This window comes from Tachyglossus aculeatus, chromosome 6 (genome assembly GCF_015852505.1).
Source record: "Tachyglossus aculeatus isolate mTacAcu1 chromosome 6, mTacAcu1.pri, whole genome shotgun sequence".
Taxonomy (NCBI): Eukaryota; Metazoa; Chordata; class Mammalia; order Monotremata; family Tachyglossidae; genus Tachyglossus; species Tachyglossus aculeatus.
Window position 1 is genome coordinate 23,082,535 of NC_052071.1, and position 21,943 is coordinate 23,104,477.

Consider the following 21,943-nt stretch of genomic DNA (forward strand, 5'->3'; position numbering starts at 1 on the left):
CTTATTGAGCACTTATTGTGTGCAGAGCACTGTACTAAGCCCTTGGAAGAGTACAACACAACAATCAACGGACACATTCCCTGCCCACAAGAAAAGCAGATGAGGGCAGAGACAGGCCTGTTTTTGCAAGGGTAAATGAGAGATGGTCTGACTCATACAGCAATCCTCACCTCTTCAATCAATCGATCGTCTTGACTGAATATTTACTATGTGCAGAACACTAAACACTTGGGGGAGCACAATATAGTAGAGTGATAGTTGTTATCCATGCCCTCAAGGAACATAGAGTCCATAGGTCATCTCACAATGTTTCTGGCTACAGAAGGACTGCTTGAGTGTGTGTGGCCCAACACAAAGTCTCACCGCTACTGGAAACACAAATCATGACTTGATCTTACCAAAAGTGGAATAATCAATCAGTTATTGAACACTTGCTCTGAGAAGAATGCTGTCCTAAGCCCTTGGCTACCTCTCTTCCAGGATAGTTTCTCTGAATAATCCCTCATTTCCCCATCCTATTTTCCCTCCCAGTTGCATTATTTATGCACCTATGCAATTGAGTCCATGCCCCCTATATATTTATAGGTTTTCACCCCACCTGCCATTCTCACAGCAGTTCTAAATCTACTTTTTTTACTTGGTTGCTTCCCTTACCTGTAATTCATGTAATTATTGCATTGAATTTATGTAATTACTGTAATGTCTGTAGTCCAGACTAGATTGTAAACTCCTTATGGGCAGAGAATGTTCCTATGTATTCCATTCTTCTGTTGCAAGCGTTTAGGTCAGTGTACTGAACCCTATGAGTGTTTAATACCATTGATTGACTTATTATAATACTCTTAATAGACACAGTCCTTGCCCTTGAGGAGTTTATAATTTAGAAAGACTTGAAATGATGAAACACAAAATGATGCTTTAGAAAAATAATCTGTAAAGCAGGCTGAAGTATGGCCTGCAAAGGGGAGAGGGAGGAAGAGACCTTTCATAACTAAATCTTCATTTCTCCTGCCTGCCATCCCATCTGATCACCTATCCACTCATATCTGTACCCTAAAAATACTTGATATTCACCCTCCACTCAACACTGCAACACTTACATACGTATCCCTACACTTTGCAATTTATTTTAATGTCTGTCTCCCTCTCTATATGGCAAGCTCCTTTGGGCACGGATCATGTCTACCAACTCCTATGTATTGCATTTTCCCATGTGCTTAATCCAGTGGTCTGCACAGAGTTAGCATTCAAAAAAGACCATTGACTAATTGATTGATTGATTGATTGGACAAAGGGAGGCAGGTAGGCTAAGGCTGACGCAACATTTGAATTGGGAAATGAGAAAGGCAGAGGTCAGCACCATAGCAGTTTGGGTGGAGAGGAAGGGGTGGATTCTGAAGGCGTTACGAGGAATTTGTTATATGATGATATATTAAGCACTTACTCTGTGCCATTCATTCATTCAATCATATTTATTGAGCGCTTACTGTGTGCAAGTACAAGTTGGCAACATATAGAGATGGTCCCTACCCAATAACGGGCTCACAGTCTAGAAGATACTGTAAAGTATCAGATACAGATACAGTGCCAGATACTGTACTAAGTGCCGGGGGAGATACAAGCCTGTCAGGTTGGATCCAGTCCCTCTTCCACATGGAGCTCACAGTCTTAGTCCCCATTTTACAGATGAAACAGCTGAGACACAGAGAAGTGAAGTGACTTGCCCAAGACGACACAAAAGACAAGTAACAGAACTGGGATTAGAACCCAGGTCCTTCTGATGAATGAACTGAAAGGTATTGCAACTGATTAACTATGTGGGATAGAAGAGAGAGCAGAGTCAGGGATAATGTCAAAGTGGCCGGTTTCAGAGGAGATAACGACAACAGTCATAAGGGATGAGAACATTGGAAGCAGGAAGGAATTTGGGAGGGAAGATGAGGAGTTATGGTTTTGACATATTGAGCTTGAGGTGCTGGCAGAGAAAGAGCGATACAGATGATTAAGAAAGATGAAGAGAGAACTCTTAGGAGTTGTCCAGATAGAGATGGGAGTGTATGAGCTCTGGATGTAGACTGAGAACAGAAGGGGACACAGAACTGAGCCTTGAGGGACCCCCACAGATAAGGAGTTGGAGGGGCAGGGGAAGAATCAGCAAAGGAGTCCAAGAAGGAGCAGCCAGAGAGATAGGAGGAGAACCAGGAGAGGGAGGGCTCAGAGAAACCAAAGTTATATAGCGTTTCCAGGAGAAGGAGGTGATTCAACTGCGATCAAGGCTGCTAGGAGGTAGAGAAGGATAATGACAGAATAGAGTCACTGCATTCGGCAAGGAGGAGGTCATTGGTGACTTTAGGGAGAGCAGTTCAGGTGAGTGAAGGGGGAGGAAGCCAGATTGTGGAGGGTCGAGGAGTGGGTTGGAGAAGAGGAAGTGGAGGTGAAGGATTGCTGCATCCCATTAAGGAAAGGGTTTTTTTTTCCAGATAGAAGATAGTCTAGGAAAAAGGTAGAGTCCCTCTACGGGATGAATAATTAATGAACCACACAAGGCTCCAGTTTGGAAAGGAGAATAGGTCACTTCATTAACACTGTGAGGTATTACAAAGTAGGTATGCATCAACTACAAAATAATGTTCCCAGGAAAGTAAGACACAGCTTGAGTGTGTTTTAGGTCACTGTAAAGAGCCATTTGAGATTTTAGACCCCTGGAGTACCATTTTTGTACCTTACTCATCTCCTCCGGCACCACGGTGTTTTGAAGCAAGGGATGAATTCAGTGCATTTCATTTGTCAAATTAAAGCATAGCTGCATTGCCGTTTTTGTTTTGCTAGGAACGGTATGTGATTAAATGGATAAAACCATGTTCATCCCTTTGTTTGCTTCATGCTACATTTGTTCAAAATGATAATTCCATGAACGGGAGAGCTGAACTGAGAAGAGTCCTGCTGTTAAAACAGCAGGTCCAGAACTGTTCTTAATATAAAAATAAGGATATTCTCAGCTTCTGGGTCCTATTTCCAAAGAATTAATCCTTTCAAGAGAGAGTGTGAAATAATAAATACAACAAACTTTTCAATTATCCATTGCATGTTTTCCTTGGATGGTGTCACTACACCTCCTTTGATGACAAGTGTTTTCACTCAATGACTTCATGCAATGAATTTTTTTTTTTTTTTTTAGAAAAGGAGGGGCAACTCAGTGGCAAAACAAACATTTCTTCTACTAATGTAGACAACCTGCCTGTGAAGAGAATGTTATCTAATTCTCATCACAAAACATCTTTTAGCTTTAGCTGCAAAGGGAATTTACATATTCAAGAAAGATAAAAGCCAGTCCCTCATAAACCCATATGGAATGCTTTTCTCAAAAACCTGAAAGGACAAAAGCTGCTTTTGTGCTTACACAACAATTAATTATGCCCAAACTGAATTCCCAAGAGAGCAGTTAGTAAATTGAGACTTGAAGTGCTCAATAACTTTAATAGATCACTTAGTCACAGTTACGTGACTGCCGATTAGTTCTAGTGGATAACAGACTCGGGAACCAAATGTGAGTGCAATTCACCGCTCCTCAAGAATATGACCACAGGAGACCCGCCTGCCTCCTGAAATGCTTCTGTTTTACTGCATCTTAATTCAAATAAACCCACAGAAAAGTTTCCATTTTCCTTTTCAGAGAGAACGTGCTTAATCATTTTTTTACAGGGAAGGAAATTGTTTTAGTATGTGAAGTAATTTTCTCAAAATGAGACTATGAGAAATGGTTGTTTCCATACTGGTAACCCACAGCAGTGGGTTTACTGGCATTTCTGAACAGGCTGGACTAATGCCTTACAGATCCCTAGGAAAGTTGACCAATATATAAAATGCTGGGCTTTCTGTGGAGGGACCTTTATAGAAGACCCTACACATTGGGAGTAAGAAACCCAAATATAGGAAACTAAGCACTGAGCAGAGGCTACTGACATATAATATCATCGATGATGGTGTTTGTTAAGCATTTACTGTAAGTCAAACTCTTCTCTAAGCGCTGGGGTAAATAGAATAATAATAATGATGGTATTTGTTAAGCGCTTACTATGTGCCAAGCACTGTTCTAAGTGAGCTAATCAGGTTGGACACAGCTCCTGTTCCATATGGGACTCACTGTCTTGATCACCATTTTACAGATGAGGTAACTGAAGCGCAGAGAAGTGACTTGCCCAAGGTCACATGGCAGACAAGTGGCAGATCTGGTATTAGGAGCCAGGTGCTTCTAATGGGAAGCAGTGTGACTCAGTGGAAAGAGCCCGGGCTCGGGAGTCAGAGGTCATGGGTTCAAATCCTGACTCCGTCAATTGTCAGCTGTGTGACTTTGGGCAAGTCACTTCACTGTGCCTCAGTTCCCTCCCTCATCTGTAAAATGGGGATGAAGACTGTGAGCCCCACATGGGACAATCTGATCACCTTGTATCCTCCCCAGAGCTAAGAACAATGTTTTGCACATAGTAAGCACTTAACAAATGCTATTATTATTATTATTATTATTACTACTATTATTATTATTCTAACTCCCAGGCCAGTGCTTTGTTCACTAGGCCATGCTGCTTCCATGTACTTGCACTCTAAGATACTAGGCATTAGGAGGAAGAAATCAAATATATGACAGTAAACACTGGGAGGAGGTGACGTATTCATAGGACTTGAAGCACTGAGAGGAGGAGATGGGCAGAAGCTGCAGGGATGTGTGGTGTGTTTTTTTTTTTTTTTTTGTGTGTGTGTGTGTGTGTGTGTGTGTGTGTGTGTGTGTGTGTGTGTGTGTGTGGCCACATAAAAGCAGGCACTCCTCTCCTATCTTCCCCCTCCTCATCATCTCTCTCTCATCTTCCTCAGCAGTCTTTTAAAAGATCTCCTGCCTCTTCTTAAAATCTTCCCCCTCCATGTTGCACCTCTGATCCCATCCATTTGGACCTTATTGAAGCTCTTTCATTCAATCGTATTTATTGAGCGCTTACTGTGTGCAGAGTACTGTACTAAGCACTTGGGAAGTACAAGTTGGAAACATATAGAGACAGTCCCTACCCAACAACGGGCTCACAGTCTAGAGGGGCTCTTGCTCCCTGACTTCTTCCCTCGCCGATCAGCACCTTCACTCTCCCACGGCTCCTTCTCTACTGCTTTCAATCATGCCCATGTATCCCCAATCCAAACAAAAACTCCCTTAACCCCATGGCACCCTCGAGTTTTATCTGGGAGAATATAGGACACAAGAAACCTAAGAAATAAACCTGATAAAATAATAGTGAATAAAATGTGTGAGCATCAAAGATAAAACTGTCGTAATAAAAAGCTGAGGAATGGGAAAATGGAATCAAACAGGTGAGTCCTTAGTATAGTGTGCTGCACACAGGTAAAAATTTGAGAAGCAGCATGGACTAGTGGATAGAGCATGGGCCTGGGAATCAGAGGGCCTGGGTTCTAATCCTGACCCTACCACATGTCTGCCATGTCACCTTTGGCAAGTCACTTCATTTCTCTGTGCCTCAGTTATCTCATCTGTTAAATGGGGATGGAGAATTTGAGCCTCATGTGAGACATGGACTGTGTCCAGGCTGATTAGCTCGTATCTACCCCAGCACTTAGTACAGTGCCTAGCAATTATCATTAACAAAAATACCACTGCTTAATTGAAAAACCTCCCTAAGTTTGTAGTCTGGTTTCCTCTAGCATACCTGCCACAAAATATGTTAATAATTCTGGTATTTTTAAAGTGCTATTATGAGCCCAGGTACTCTACTAAGCACTGGGGTAGAAACAAGATAATCAGGTCAGATACAGGCCCTGTCCTACATGGAGATCACAGTCCGAGTTGGCTCAGAGCCTAATTTTGAATTATTAATTTAGGAAAAGCAGGGAGGAGGAAATTAATCCAAACAGAGAATGGGAGCTGAAATCGAATGAGTTCAGAACTAAGAGAAGCAAGGGTTAATATAGTGGTATTGCTCATTCTCTCTCTAACTTCTTCAGTGATCAACGCAGATAAAGGAAGGCATACACTACTAAGGGAACAAGATGATGGGTAAACCTCTGTAAACTCTGTAAGTGGAAGAGGGACTAGGGAAGCATTTCAAAGGGCAAATTCATGAGATGGATCAGCTTTCTGTGTAAAGTTTTTGTTTTTTCTTTAATGGTATTTGTTAAGTGGTTACTGTGTGCCAAGAGCTGTTCTAAGCACTACGGTAGATATTAGGTAATTGGGCTGGCTACAGACTGTGTCCCACATGGGGCTCAGAGTCTTAATCCCCACTTTACAGAGGAGGGAACCGAGGCACAGAGAAGTGAAATGACTTACTCAAGGTCTCACAGCAGACAAGTAGCAGAGCCAGGATTAAAATCCAGGTCCGCGTTCCATCTTTTAGGCCGTGTTGCTTCTTAAGTCAGCAAATTGCCTGTCTATAGTATTGATTGAGTACTTACGTGCAGAACCCTGTACTAAGTGCTTGGGAAAATATAATGAACAAACAGATATGTTCTCTGCCCACAGTGAGCCGTGAGAACATGGGGATAATGATATTAAGATAATTCATTCATTCAATCATATTAATTGAGTGCTTACTGTGTGCAACACACTGTACTAAGTGCTTGGTAAGTACTAGTTGGCATCATACAGAGACGGTCCCTATCATCTTCATCAGTGGCATTTATTAAGCGCTTACAGCGCACTGAACTAAGCACTTGGGAGAGTACAATACAATGGAGTTGGAAGACACTTTCCCTGCCCATAACACGTATATTGTCTAGAGGGGGAGCCAGACATTAAAATACGTAATTTATAATATAATTTATAGATAGGCACATCGTCATACCTGGGGATGTCCTTGTAGTTATTTTACTTCTGAGGTTGGTGCAGCATGAGGCAGGTTTCCTAGAGGAAAAATGAGCAAAATGTTTTGGGAAGATTACCACTAGAAAGATAGATATTGAAAAAATGTCCAGCAATGCCATCCTATTACATTCTTAGGCTGTTTTTCCTTTCAAATTCAGAGTAACAAAGCTACCATGTATTTTGCTTCCCACTGGTGGCTTATCTTTACATTTCTAAAGGTCAACCTCAATCAATTTTTATGCTCCTCTTAACTGTCTCCATTTCCTATTTCTAGCCCCAATATTGAAATTCCATTAAAGAGTCAGGGAGGTACATTGTTAAAACTAGATGTATTACAATTTTCTTCACTCTCCCAGAGGAATCAATCGATCGTATATGCTCAGTGCTTACTCTGTGCAGAGCACTATACAAAGGACTGAGGAGAGTAGAATATAACAGAATTGGCAGACTGGTTTACTGCCTACAAAGAACTTGCAGTCTAGAGAATCTCACAGACTGTAATCTATTTTACAGTCTAACAATCTTCAAAAAGTTAAGCTTTTGTACTATTTATGCAATGAGTCACACTAGGATATTAAAATCCAGTGCTTCTTATGTGGCATTGGTGGTTATAGGCTTATTTGTTTTTGCAGATCATCTAAGTTGTGACACAATTGACTTTTATCATGGCTCTTTGGACATTTGATACCCCAAATCCCTTATGTACATATCTATAAATTATATTATGTCTATTTGCCCCTCTAGACTGTTAGCTCACTGTGGGCAGGAAATGTGTCTATCAACTCTGTTGTATTGTGCTCTCCCAAGTGCTTAGTGCAGTGCTCTGCACTCAGGAAGCATTCAGTAAATATTATCAATGATTACTACATGAGGTAGAGATTTTAAGCAACATTTTAAATGCCAGTACAGTAGGTGTATATACAAAAGAAACCAAACAGGATTGGAAGCCCATTATAATGTCTGAAGTGAACTCAAATGGGATTAGTATTATTAGGTTTTCACATTTAGGCATCATGCTGCTTGAACTGAGAGCATGTGTGAATTTCCCTGAAAATCTTTCACAGTCAAATCAGGTAAACCTCAAGTCACATACCCTTATGAATACAACAGTAATTACAGGGCTCTAAGGATATGTACCAAGGCTTTCTCATTTATCTGTGGGATACCACTGATGACTGTCAAGGCAAATTGATATTAGAAGAATTGTAAAGCTGGCAAACATACAATTTAATGGCATCAATAATCTGAAACAAACAACAGCACAGAATATTGCAGGAGGCTTTGTTGTAGTGAAACAGGTTATCGGTAGGATATTACTTTTCACAGAAAACAAAATCTAAGGTCTGTGTTGAGGGGAAATGTCATCTCTTGCAAAGAGAGGTGCTAAAATTTTGCAGATGGTATTTTTTGGAGGCTATTTGCCATATGAAGTTGGGAACATGAGGAATACTTCATCACTTCCTTGTCATTCTCCCACATGGGAGAGATTAGGCCATCTGCAAAAGGAAATGCTTTCTCCTCCTTTTCTTGATTCTCTTCCACACATCTCTATGATGATACAGGGAAGCAGTGTGGTCTAGTAGATAAATCAGGGCCCTAGGAATTAGAGAACCTGGGTTCTAATCTTGGCTCTGCCTCTTTTCTGCTGTGTGAGTTTAGGCAAGTCATTTAACTTCTCTGTGCTTCAGTTACCTCATCAGGAAAATGGAGATTAAGAATGTGAGCCTTATGTGGGACACGGACTGTATCCAAAATAATTAACTTGTATCTACCCTAGTTCTTAGCACAGCAAGCACTTAATAAATGCCATAAAAATGAAAAAAAAAAAATAAACAAAACATAGGTGCATGGGGAGTTAGGAAAGAACTGAGGTAAGCATCCAAAGTAGGAACAGGAGAACAGCTTAGGGAAATTTACTGGCACCTCTTAGTTTCTAACAACTTTCTCCTTACCTTTCTTACTCCCTAGAACTCACATTGACATTATTATCATTATTATTATTATTCCTGGACTGCAAGCCCCAAGTGGAACTTGATAATGTTGCATTTACCCCAGCACTTAATATTCATTCATTCATTCATTCAAACCTATTTATTTAGCCTGTACTGTGTGCAGAGTACTGTACTAAGTGCTTGGAAAGTTAAAATGGTACTTGGCACATAGTAAGCCCTTAAAACATACTATTATTACAATAACTGCTATCGCTACCACTAACATTACTACTAGGATTTAAATGCTTACAGTGTACAATGCTGAGCTAGTTTTCCTTGTGGAAAGTGCACAGATCGGAGAATCAGAGGACTTGGGTTCTAAACTCAGCTCTGCCACTTGCCTGCAGTGTGTGATCTTGGGTAAGTCACTTCTCTGTGACTCAGTTTCCTCATCCATCAAATGGCGCTGTTCTCCCTCCCTCTCCGACAGCGAGTTCTGTGTGGGACTGTGTCTGCCCTGATTATCTTGTACCTACTGCAGTGCTTTTTATGAAAATATCATGACATCTTTTGAATAAATATAACCAAAAAGCAACTGTAGCAATGACAATAATATTGCTGGCAGCAACCATCAAATAGTGACGAGAATCATAATGGAGAGGACAGGAAACGCTTTGTTCCAGGATGCTATTTAAATCTCCGTGCAGAGTGCCAGAGAGACCTGAATTCCTTCTCCCTTTCTGAACTCATTTGTAGGGAACAGAGCTTATTATTATTATGAAGGGTCTTAGTATTATACATTTTAATATCAAATAACTTTGAAGATAAAAGGCATTATTTCCAGAAGCAGAATTTAATAACTCATTATGGACTTGAATAGTGACTTTCAAACATAACTATGCTGGCTATCCCAGGACTGAGGGCCCATACCTATCCTTAAGCATTTCCAAGTTGATATTTAGAAGCATAAAAAAAATCCAGTTCTCACATATCAACATCTTTTAAGTCAGATATTCACAGGAAAAAACGCCCAACAAAATGGCTTTCATTTCTAGGAAAAGTAGAATGTGTTATTTATAGGAAAAGGAGAACTGTGGTTGTATGGAACAAATGCTTAGAACAGCAGATTGCACTCAGTAAATGCTCAATAAATAGCATCACATCTATCATCATCATCAATCGTATTTATTGAGCGCTTACTATGTGCAGAGCACTGTACTAAGCGCTTGGGAAGTACAAATTGGCAACATATAGAGACAATCCCTACCCAACAGTGGGCTCACAGTCTAAAAGGGGGAGACAGAGAACAAAACCAAACATACTAACAAAATAAAATAAATAGAATAGATATGTACAAATAAAATAGAGTAAAATCTACTACGAGTGCTATTATTATTATGCTCTTTGTTAAAGTGAGTACTATGTGTCAAGCACTGTTCTAATCATTGTAGATACATGTTAATCACCCCACTAAGTGCTTGGAAGAGTATAGTATAACAGAGTTGGTAGGACCGTTCCCTGCCCAAAAGAAGCTAGAGGTTATGTGCACAAGCACAAAACCATTTCTTCCAGCACTGTATCACATTTTACCCTGACAGATAGGCAGTGCTGGAAAATCATTTCCTAAAATTTTGTCATAAGTTTCTACTAAAACACTTATTGAAAGCCCTATTGTAGGAAAAATTAAAGTTTCTTTAGAACTCCTTAATTTTTGAGGTGGAAAATCTACTATTATTTCACTGCTTAGCTAAACTATTGGTTGAAGTACGATGAACATAATTTTTTCTACAAGTGAAATATCTTACAGTTCATAGCAAATTCCCAAAAATATGTATGCTATTAACTTCTTTTTTATGGTATTTCTTAAGGGCTTATATATGCCATGCACTGTTCTAAGTACTGAGGTTAATACATGTTAGTCAGGTTGGACACAGTCCATGTCCCACATGGGACTCTCAGTCTCAATCCCCACTTTACAGATGAAGTAACTGACTTGCCCAAGGTAAGGTAAGTGACTTGCCCAAGGTCTCGGAGTAGATAAGTAGCTGAGCCAGGATTAGACCCAGGTCCTGCTAACTCCCAGGCTCATGCTGCTTCTCTTCTTAAAAGTTAATTGATGACGAAACGACTAATAGTTGAGCATCAATACATGTGAAACTTACCCATTTGCCAACTAACTTCTGCAAAACCACTCACCGAAGAGCACTAATAAAACAGATAAAGATACAGGGTTCTTCACCTCCCTGACTCTTCTGCTCAACTCTCAATATCAGATGGGGCCGAGTTTATTCCCATTTACAGTTTCTTAGATAACAGAGATCCTAGGCTTCGCTGAGTCAATTTATCATATTTATTGAGCACCTACTGTTTGCAGAGCACTGCACTAGCACTTGGGAAAGTAATAATAGTAATAATAATAATAATAATAATAATGGTATTTGTTAAGCATTTACTATGTGCCAGGCACTGTACTAAGCGCTGGGGTAGATACAATCAAGTTGGGTTGGACACAATCCCTGTCCCACATGGGCTTCACAATCTTAATCCCCATTTTAAAGATGAGGTAACAAAGAGAAGTAAAGTGATTTGCACAAGGTCACATAGCAGACAAGTGGCAAAGCCGGAATTAGAACTCATGACCTTCTGGCTCTCACGCCCGTGTTTTATCCACTACACCAGGCTGCTTCCCAGAATTGGTGGGCATATTCCCTACCTAGGAGGAATTTACAGTCTAAAGGGACTGAATCTAGCGATCTCATGGTTGCAAGATTCCAGGAAGTCGCCGCCAGAATCAGATCCTCGGCTCCAAATGAATCTGGAATTTCCTTAATTTAAATGATCTGGAAAATCAGAATCAAGTCAGGTCCTGGGTAATGTATGTTTACACGATATATTTCGGAGACTGTGCTATTGTTGAATTAGGCACATTTTCCCAGATAGAACATGATGGAGGATCAGAAGAAATATTTGTGCGCGTGCATGTGATGTTACTAAAAGGTTAAGCACTATAACTTGAGTGTTCCTCCACTGACTTTCTTTGAGAATATAACCACAGAAGCCCTGACTGCCTCTTGAAATGGTTCTATTTCACTCTGTCTTAATTCAATGAACCCACAGAAAAGATTCCATTTTCCTTTTGAAAAAGAACCTGCTTGACCTTCTTTTATATAAGGAACAAAATTATTTTAGTATTTGAAGTAATTTTCTTAAAACGAGTCTATGAGAAATGGCTGCTTCAATACTGGCAACCCGCAGCATAGTATTTTTAAATGGGAACATGGCATTTCTGGACAGGCTGGCCTGATGCTATACAGATCCCAAGGGTCCTATAGGACCTATGAGGGACTTACACATAGGACACTAAGCAATAAGTCTAGGAGACCTATATATAGGATATTAGGCATTGAGAAGAGATATAGGACACTATGTACTGTGGGAAGAGGTCCTATATCATAATAATAATGATATTATTTGTTAAGTGCTTACTCTGTACCAGGCACTGTACTAACCACTGGAGTGGATATAAGCAAATCAGGTTGAACACAAGTCCCTGTCCCATGTGGGGCTCACAGTCTCAATCCCCATTTTACAGATGAGGTAACTGAGCCACACAGAAGTGAAATGCCTTGCCCAAGGTCACACAGCAGACAAGTAGCGGAGCTGGGATTATAATTTATGACTTTCTGACTCCCAGTTCCATGCTCTATCCATTAGGCCATGCTGCTTCCTGCTATGTACAGTGGGGAGAGAGAGCGACAGAGAAACAGAGAGACAGAAAGGACACTAAACATTGAAGCTCATGGACAGAAAATGTACCTACTAACTCTGTTGGATTGTAATCTCCTAAATGCTTAGGACAGTGCTGTGCATACAGTAAGCACTCAATAAATATGATTGATTGATTGATTGGGGTAGATGGACAGAAGATGCGGAGACCCATATGTTCTAGAAACCATACGATATCAGGCCCTGGCCACCTGTGCAGCCGGCTTACATACACCCATCTTCTTAGTCGCCCCTGCAGGCTGTTGCCATGAAGCCTGACTTCAGATATTTTCGAGAGTTAAGCGGCTCCCTGGTTGTAATTACGGACCATTGCCCAGAGCAGGGAAGAGTCCCAGGATTCCCTCTCCAACTATTATTTAGTTATTATACCACAATCTTGGATTGTTTAATTGGAGAAGGAGCGTGGCTCAGTGGAAAGAGCCCAGGCTTTGGAATCAGAGATCATGGGTTCAAATCCTGGCTCCGCCAATTGTCAGCTGTGTGACTTTGGGCAAGTCACTTCACTTCTCTGAGCCTCAGTTACCTCCTCTGTAAAATGGGGGATTAAGACTGTCAGCCGACCGTGGGACAACTTGATCACCTTGTAACCTCCCCAGCGCTTAGAACAGTACATGGCACATACTAAGTGCTTAATAAATGCCATTATTATTATTACTATTAAATCAATAAATGGTAATTATTAAGTCCTTACTCTGGGCAGAGCACTGTACTAAGCCCTTGGGAGAGTACTGTGCAACAGACTTAGCAGATACGTTCCCTGCCCATAACGAGTTTCATTCATTGCTCATTTTTATGTCTCAATTTCTTTCATAGTTCCATATATACATCTATCCATCCCCATCCATCCCCCTGTATTTAACTTGGCTCATAGTACAATGCTGAGCATAGAGTAAGCGCTTAATAAATATCCTATCAATCAAACCATTAATGGTTTTTCTTGAGCACTCACTGCATGCCAAGCACCATACTAAGTACTTGGGAAAGTACAACACAATCTAGTGAAAAGATACCAACCCTGCCCACAAGGAAGCTTACAGTCTACAGAGGAGATAGACATGAAAATAGATTAGAGATAGGGAAGCTAGAGAAACTAATTAATTGATTTACAGATAATCTGAATGCACATTCTTGGCACAGACTTGGGGGTGCGTTTCAAAGAAAGTCCTAAATCTTCATTATGTAATACCCCGAAGGCTTGCTGAAATAAACATTTTCACATACCACTTTCACATCTCATCTTATATATGAAGCTGTACTCACATACTTTGTGATATGCAGTTAGGCATTCGTTTGAAAGAATGGCTGACAAATTAAGTTCATAATATCAAAAATTGACGCAGAGACATGAACAGGTGACCTCTTTTACTATATTAAGATGGGTTCTGTTTACATACTGGAAAAATTCCATTCAGAAAAATGTAGACTTGGCATGTGTTACCAAGGGAGCCCCTTGAGTGACAGGGCCTGTTAAAATCCCTCTTGGATATTCTTTCCGACGCTTAGTATGCTCAGCACCCAATAAGTGCTTCGTACTATTTCCACTATTGAAAATGGATCATGTTGACCTAATCCAATTCAATTTAAAGGGCTCGTGCTTACAAATCAGGTGACTAGCAAGTTATAATAAACAGAGTTGGCAGACAGATTCCCTGCCCACAACAAGCTTATGGTCTAGATGGGGAGACAGACATTAATATAATTTGTAGTATGTAATTTATAGATATGTACTTAAGTGCTGTGAGGGTGGATGAATACCGACTGCCTAAAGGTCACAGATCCAAGAGCACAGGTGATACATATAGAGGATACAGGTGAGTTTGTTCATTGGGGATTAAAAGAAACCTGCCTGTTACTTCGATTGAGGACTGAATCTTCTGAAGTATAAATAAATGTAAGGGCATTTAAAGGGAATGAAGTATCTATTCATATTTACCAAGTTAGCAGACAGAAAGAGATTAAGGATTCTCAGGTCTATATCAGATATTCACTGAAGTAGCAATCAAAAATGTCTCCAATTTTTCTTAATAACTATTATCCACTGAGTTCATTTTTCCTCACAAAATGTGTTTTGCTATTTAAGTGCCATTCCCCTCAGTAAAAGTGAATATAGCTTGCATTATCTGCATATAAGTAGCTTGAAAATAGCAACAGCTCCCAAGTTCCAGCATTATCTTAATCCTGTGCAATGGTCTTACTTTTTCCACACACAGGTCGGCAACTGTGATAGCAATTGTCGAGTAATCTTTCAGGCAGGGTTTTGACATGATTTCCTGATCTAATAACATTGTTCATTAATAATTGTTTCAACTCCCCTTGTATTGTAAACTCAACCAAAAGGCCTAGTAAGTCTTGTTGTGCTAAGATGTATCGATTTTGTAGAACTAACAACTGCACATTCAATATTGTGATTTTTTTTCCACATAAATAAAAATGAGGCAGAAACATCTTGCTTATCCAGCTATCTCAGATGTTAAAAAAAGTACATAAAAATGAATGTAAATAAGGAAATAGTTTTATACTCTGCTATTTCCCCTAGCCATGATTATTTTAATACCTGTCTTCCCCTTAAGAACATAAACTCTTTGTGGTCAAGGATCACATTTACCAAATCTGTTGCTGAGGAAAGGTGCCCAGTGTTCTAATTCTGGCTCTGTCACTTGCCTAATAATAATAATAGTATTTGCTAAGTGCTTATTATGTACCAGGCACTGTTCTAAGCACTGGGGTAGGTACAAGATAATTGGGTTGGACACAGTCCCTGTCCCACTTAATGCTCACAGTCTTCTTCCCCATTGTACAGATAAGGGAACTGAGGTAGAGAGAAGTGAAGTGACTTGTCCAAGGTCACACAGAAGACAAGCGGTGGAACGGGGACTAAAACCCAGATTCTTCTGATTCCCAGGCCTATGTTCTATCCACTAGGCCATGCTGCTTCTCTACTTGCTGTTTGACCTTAGGCAAATCACTTCATTTCTCCCTGCCTCAGTTTCTTCAACTATAAAGTGGTAACTAAATACCTGTTCTCCCTCCCACTTACATTGTGAGCCCACGTGGGGCTGTGACTGGATCTAACCAGATTACCTTGAATCTACGCCGGTGTTTAGAACGGTGTGTGACATATAATAAGCGTTTAACAAATACTATATATACTATGAATTGAAATCCGTATTTGTCCCATCTTCATTAACATCAGTAGTATTTATTAAGCATGTGCTAAGTGCAGAACACTATACTAAGCAACTGGGAAATCACAATACAATAGAGTTGGCTGATGAGTTCTCTGGCCACAAGGAGCTTACAGTCTAGAGGGGGAGGCAGATGTTAAAATGAATTACAGGTAATCACCTAAGTGCCTATGGGATTTCATAAAACTAAGGATACCAAGAAGCAGGCTTGAGCGCCGAAGCGGGTTCTATATAAGGAACAGTATATCATCTGAGCCTTTTGTGGGATGATTTATTCATTCAGTCTTATCTTTTGAGTCTTTACTGCATGCAAAGCACTGAATTAAGCTCTTGGGAGAGTACAATACAGCAACGGACACATTCCCTGCCCACAGTGAACTTGCAGTCTAGAGAAATGCACATCATTTGGAAGGAAGGATCTTTTTAGACACCTTTACTCATATGGATATGATTTCAAAGTCATTCACAGCATCTTGGAAAGTGAGTGTGGAGAGAGCATAGGTCTGAAGACAAGGAACCTGGGTTCTAATTCCGTTCTGCCATATCTCTGCTGTTTCCTCATCTGTAAATAATAAGGTTTATTATTATCCCTCGTCTTTAGACCACGAGATCCACGTGGGTCAAGGACTGAATCCAATCTGCTTCTATTATATTTACCCCGGGGTTTAGCACAGTGCTCTGCCCATAGCAAGTTCTTAATAAATACCACAGTTATCATAATTAATCAGGACAACTCGGCCACATGTCTGCTGTGTGACCTTGGACAAGTCACTTTACTTCTCTGGGCCTCAGGTACCTCATCTGTAAAATGGGGATTGAAACTGTAAACCCTGTATGGGACAGGGACTGTGTCCAACCTGGTTAGCTTGTGTCTACCTCAGAGCTTAGTAGACTGTCTGGCACATAATAAGCACTTTAAAAATACCATTAAAAAAGTGTGGGTATTTGATCAAAATTATGCCTAATAAACTCAGTCTCTTCAATCAATCAATTTATCGTATTTATTGAGTGCTTACTGTGTGCAGAGCACTGTACTAAGCGCTTGGGAAGTACAAGTTGGCAACATATAGAGACAGTCCCTACCCAACAGTGGGCTCACAGTCTAAAAGATAAAGTCACAGTCTAAAGTCTCTTCATGATGATGCCATGGAGAAACAAAATGTCTTTTATTCATGGAGTGAGTTCTCTAGCCTTTAAAATGCACCAAAGCACGTTCTTAATGAGTAGAGGTTCTTAACACAATGAATTTGAATCAAGAATTCTTTTCCATAAATTAGTGGAATATTAGAGTCCCTTTGGAAATGTAAAAAATGCATTTTCAATCTGTTTCTACAGGTGACATATATTAGCTTCCTATGCATGAAAAATAATTAGAATGGTTCTAAATTGATCAGATAATTTTTTTTTATCTTGGGACCCTTGAAAATCAAGGCTTCGTTACACGTCATCACAAAATCAATGCCATTTTAAATATAAACTAGATATTTTGAATAATTTGAGAAAAATGAAGTCACATTAATAGCAGGGGAAAAGAGTCTTTAGAAGTCCTTCCCACCCATCACCTTCTCTACATTCTCAGAGTGGATACCTGGATACTTAATTTTATTGGAGGTGTTCATTCCCAAATAAAGGAAACATAAAGAAAAACTGACAGGGCTTGAGTCTATTTTGCTCAGTAGAAATGCAATGGACTAAAATGGTTTCTGCTATCTTACAGATCTCCCCTGAGAGCTCTGCACAACAAAGCGGTAAGACTGAGCCGTTATCCGTCAGTTTTACATCAGGTATCGAACACATCTTTAGAGTGCGACAATCTCTCAGATCCCGCGCAGAACAGATTTTTGCCTATGGGGCATGTTAAAATTAACCTTCTTCTGCCATTCAAACAAGTGAGGACACAGTTCTTTAATTGGACCAGATGTTCAGAAGTAGCAATAAAAGTTCTAGCTGCAACTTGATTTAGATGACAAAAGAAATCCTCCTTTCTCCGCTTGCCAACTCAATTAGAAGAAGCTGCATTTCCATTTTGGTACAGTTTGCTAGCCAAACAAAAGGAAGATGTGGCACTATAAAAAGAGAAATCAAAAGAAACTTTTGGACAGCAGAGTAGCAATGTCTCACAGTGGCAAGGGCATGGGCCAGGCAGCTAGAGGACTTGGCTTTTAATCCTGGCTCTGCCACATACCTGCTGTGTGTCCTTAGGTAAGTCACTTAACTTTTCTGTACCTCAGTTCCCTCATTTGTAAAATGGGGATCAGAACTTGTTCTCCCTCCTATTTAGACAATGAGCGCCAAGTGGGATCTGATTATTTTCTATTTCATTCATTCATTCAATCGTATTTGTTGAGCGCTTATCGTGTGCAAAGCACTGTACTAAGCGCTTGGGAAGTACAAGTCGGCAACATATAGAGACAGTCCCTACCCAACAATGGGCGCACAGTCTAGAAGGGGAGACGGACAGCAAAAGAAGTAGACAGGTGTTAAAACCATTAGAATAAATAGAATTATAGCTATATGCACATCATTAATAAAATAGAGTAGTAAATATGTACAAGTAAAATAAATAAAGCAATAAATATGTACAAGTGCTGTGGGGAGGGGAAGGAGGTAGGGCGGGGGGGGTGATGGGGACGAGAGGAGGAGAGGAAAAAGAGGGCTCAGTGTGGGAAGGCCTCCTGGAGGAGGTGAGCTCTCAGTAGGGCTTTGAAGGGAGGAAGAGAGCTAGTTTGGCAGATGTGTGGAGGGAGGGCATTCCAGGCCAGGGGAAGGACGTGGGCCGGGGGTCGATGGAGGGACAGGCGAAAATGAGGTACAGTGAGGAGGTTAGCAGCAGAGAAGCGGAGGGTATGGGCTGGGCTGTAAAAGGAGAGAAGGGAGGTGAGGTAGGAGGGGGCGAGGGGATGGAGGGCCTTGAAGCCGAGAGTGAGGAGTTTTTGCTTCATTCTCAGGTTGACAAGCAACCACTGGAGATTATTGAGGAGGGGAGTGACATGCCCAGAGCATTTCTGTACAAAGATAATCTGCGCAGCAGAGTGAAGTACAGACTGAAGCGGGGAGAGACAGGAGGATGGGAGATCAGAGAGGGGGCCAATGCAGTCATCCAGTCGGGATAGGATGAGAGATTGAACCAGCAAGACAGCAGTTTGGATGGAGAGGAAAGGGTGGATTTTGGCGATGTTGTGGAGGTGAGACCAGCAGGTTTTGGTGACGGATTGAATGTGTGGGGTGAATGAGAGAGCAGACTTGAGGATGACACCAAGGTTGTGGGCTTGTGAGATGGGAAGGATGGTAGTGCCGTCTACAGTGACAGGAAAGTCAGGGAGAGGGCAGGGTTTGGGAGGGAAGATAAGGAGCTCCGTCTTGAACATTTGAGTTTTAGATGGCAGGCAGACATCCAGGTGAAGATATCCTGAAGGCAGGAGGAGATACGAGACTGGAGGGAGGGAGAGAGAGCAGGGGTGGAGAGGTCGATTTGGGTGTCATCAGCGTAGAGATGATAGTTGAAGCCGTGGGAGCGAATGAGTTCCCCAAGGGAGTGAGTATAGATAGAGAGGAGAAGGGGACCAAGAACTGACCCTTGAGGAACCACTACAGTAAGGGGATGGGAGGGGGAGGAGGAGCCCACAAAGGAGACTGAGAATGAACAGCCAGAGAGATAAGAGGAGAACAGGAGAGGATGGAGTCTGTGATGTCAAGGTTGGATAGCGTGTTGAGTTGTAGGGGATGGTCCACAGTGTCGAAGCTGAGTGGTCGAGGAGGATTAGAATAGAGTAGAGGCCGTTGGATTTGGCAAGATGACCACTGGTGACCTTTGAGAGGGCGGTTTCTGTGGAGTCAAGGGGACGGAAGCCAGATAGAAGAGGGTCAAGGAGAGAAGTCAATGCATCTCCCTGTGATCCAAACCTCCTCCTTCTCCTAAGAAATAATAATAATAATGTGAGATATTAGTGAAGCGCTTACTATGTGCCAAGCACTGTACTAAGCCCCATGTGGAGCTCTTGGTCTAAGTAGGAGGGACAACTGGTTTTGAATCCCCATTTTGCAGATGAAGGTACTGAAGCACAGAGCAGACAAATGACTTGCCCAAGGTCACACAGTAGGTGTGTGGCTGAGCTGGGATTAGAACCCAGATTCTCTGACTCCCAAACCTGGGTTTTTTCCACAAAACCACACTGCTTCTGACACTGCGAACGCTCTGAGGGTCCCACCCTCAATAATAATAATAATAATAATAAATAGCATTTATTAAGTGCTTACTAGGTGCAAAGCACTGTTCTAAGCTCTGGGAAGGTCACAAGGTGATCAGGTTGTCCCACAGGAGGCTCACAGTCTTAATCCCCATTTTACAGATAAGGAAACTGAGGCACAGAGAAGTTAAGTGACTTGTATCTACTCCAGTGCTTAGTACAGTGTTTGGCAAAGAGTAAGCGCTTTTCAAATACCATGTCATGATTATTATGAAGAGGAAGACAGGGGTAGTATTCAAGCTTTCTGGAAATCGAAACAACAAAGTTTCTTTCGATGCTAGACTGTGCATGACTAGAAATAGTACTGAAAGATATGCAGGAGGGGACAACACCTATTATATCTCTTCCTTTGTTTCCATTCTGGACAAAGAACATTTGTATAGTTTAAAATTCTGGTTTATTTCTATAACACACAAATTCACTATTTGGGGGATAGAGAAGTGTTTCTGCTTCTATTACTGAAGTTATGCATTATTCTATTACTGAAGTTATGCATTTCAGGTGTGAAAACAGGAAATGCAGGTAGTTTGAACACTTTCCAAATTTTTGGTTTTAAAAACAGTGTCCCACAATATTCTCTAGTTTATAAACTAAAGCTTGCCTATGTATTTAAATGGTATACTACAAACATTTCCATATCTACAACGAACCAGATATACTTTAACTAAACCTTAAGAATATGTGGTAAGGTAGAGGAGTGTGTTTATGCCACTAAATATTTTCCCAATAAATATAGAGGCACCCTGTTTTAAATAGCTGTTCTACACAGTCCATTTCGTATCTTCTAAGTACAGTTTCAGGTTTGAAACTGAAACTTTGAAAAAATATTTACCAATTTTTCCCCTAGTGGAAACCCATAATACCTTTATCTTCAGGCAGCACCATTCTATGGTTTTCCTTTAAATCTCATCAAAAAGCTAGAGAGGAAAAGTCAGTGAATTCCTAAAGATGAATATTGCAGCACCATGTAGGAATATAATTTTTCAGCAATAGTTTGGAGATTTCATTCCAACAGTGATATACTATTAAAATGAAAAAATGTCTTTCATCTGAAGACTTAAAGTAATTTCTGTATATATCACTACAGCATAAAGTTTTCACGACAAGTCCATGAGATAGGTCGGCAAGAGACTAATAGAGAAGATGAAATTATATCTCCTGAATATGAGTTTTCAGGGTTCAGTAAGGAGAATGAAAATGACAGCAATTGTGGAACGCCAGGTAGGAAGTAAATCCAAGCCTTCATTAAAGTTTGAAGTTCAAACTCCTTGACCTTTAAATTATTTGAGAAGATCTTAAAACTATTTGGGAAGCAGCGTGACATAATGGAAAGAACACGGGCCTGGAACCTGAGTTTTAATCCCAACTTCACCACTTTTCTGCTGTGCAACCTTGGGCAAGTCACTTAATTTATCTGTGCCTCAGTTTCCTCCTCTGTAAAATGGGGATTAAATCCTCTTTCCTCCTACTTGGGCTGTGAGTCCCAGGCAGAGCAAGAGGCTCACAGTCTTAATCCGAGGTACCTGAGGCATGGAGAAGTTAAATGAGTTGAGCAAGGTGATTCAACAGACAAATCATCATCATCATCATCAATCGTATTTATTGAGCGCTTACTGTGTGCAGAGCACTGTGCTAAGCACTTGGGAAGGACAAGTTGGCAACATATACAGTCCCTACCCAACAGTGGGCTCATAGTCTAAAGGAATGGCAGAGCCAGGATTAGAACCCAGGTCCATCTGTCTCCCAGGCCCATGTTCTAACCCCTAGACCACACTTCTTGTCCTGGAAATTTATAGGATAGGCTCCATGGATTACTGCTAAAAGTGATCTAGAAATTGGATATGGATTCTGAAATAAATAATCTCACAGCCGGACAGAAGTCTGAATTTTAAATAGCCTTACTATGGAGCTGGAATCCTTAGTGCTGCCATC

General features: G+C 40.8%; 1 long non-coding RNA gene across 3 annotated transcripts in view; it reads right to left on the minus strand.

The window, feature by feature from the left end:
* LOC119929943 overlaps positions 1 to 21,943 on the minus strand; it is a 437,264-nt gene that overhangs the window by 111,321 nt on the left and 304,000 nt on the right. For all 3 annotated transcript variants that reach the window (XR_005451602.1, XR_005451601.1, XR_005451603.1), the window contains exon 4: positions 6,843 to 6,901. This is a non-coding gene — a long non-coding RNA (uncharacterized LOC119929943). The remainder of the gene's footprint in view (positions 1 to 6,842; positions 6,902 to 21,943) is intronic.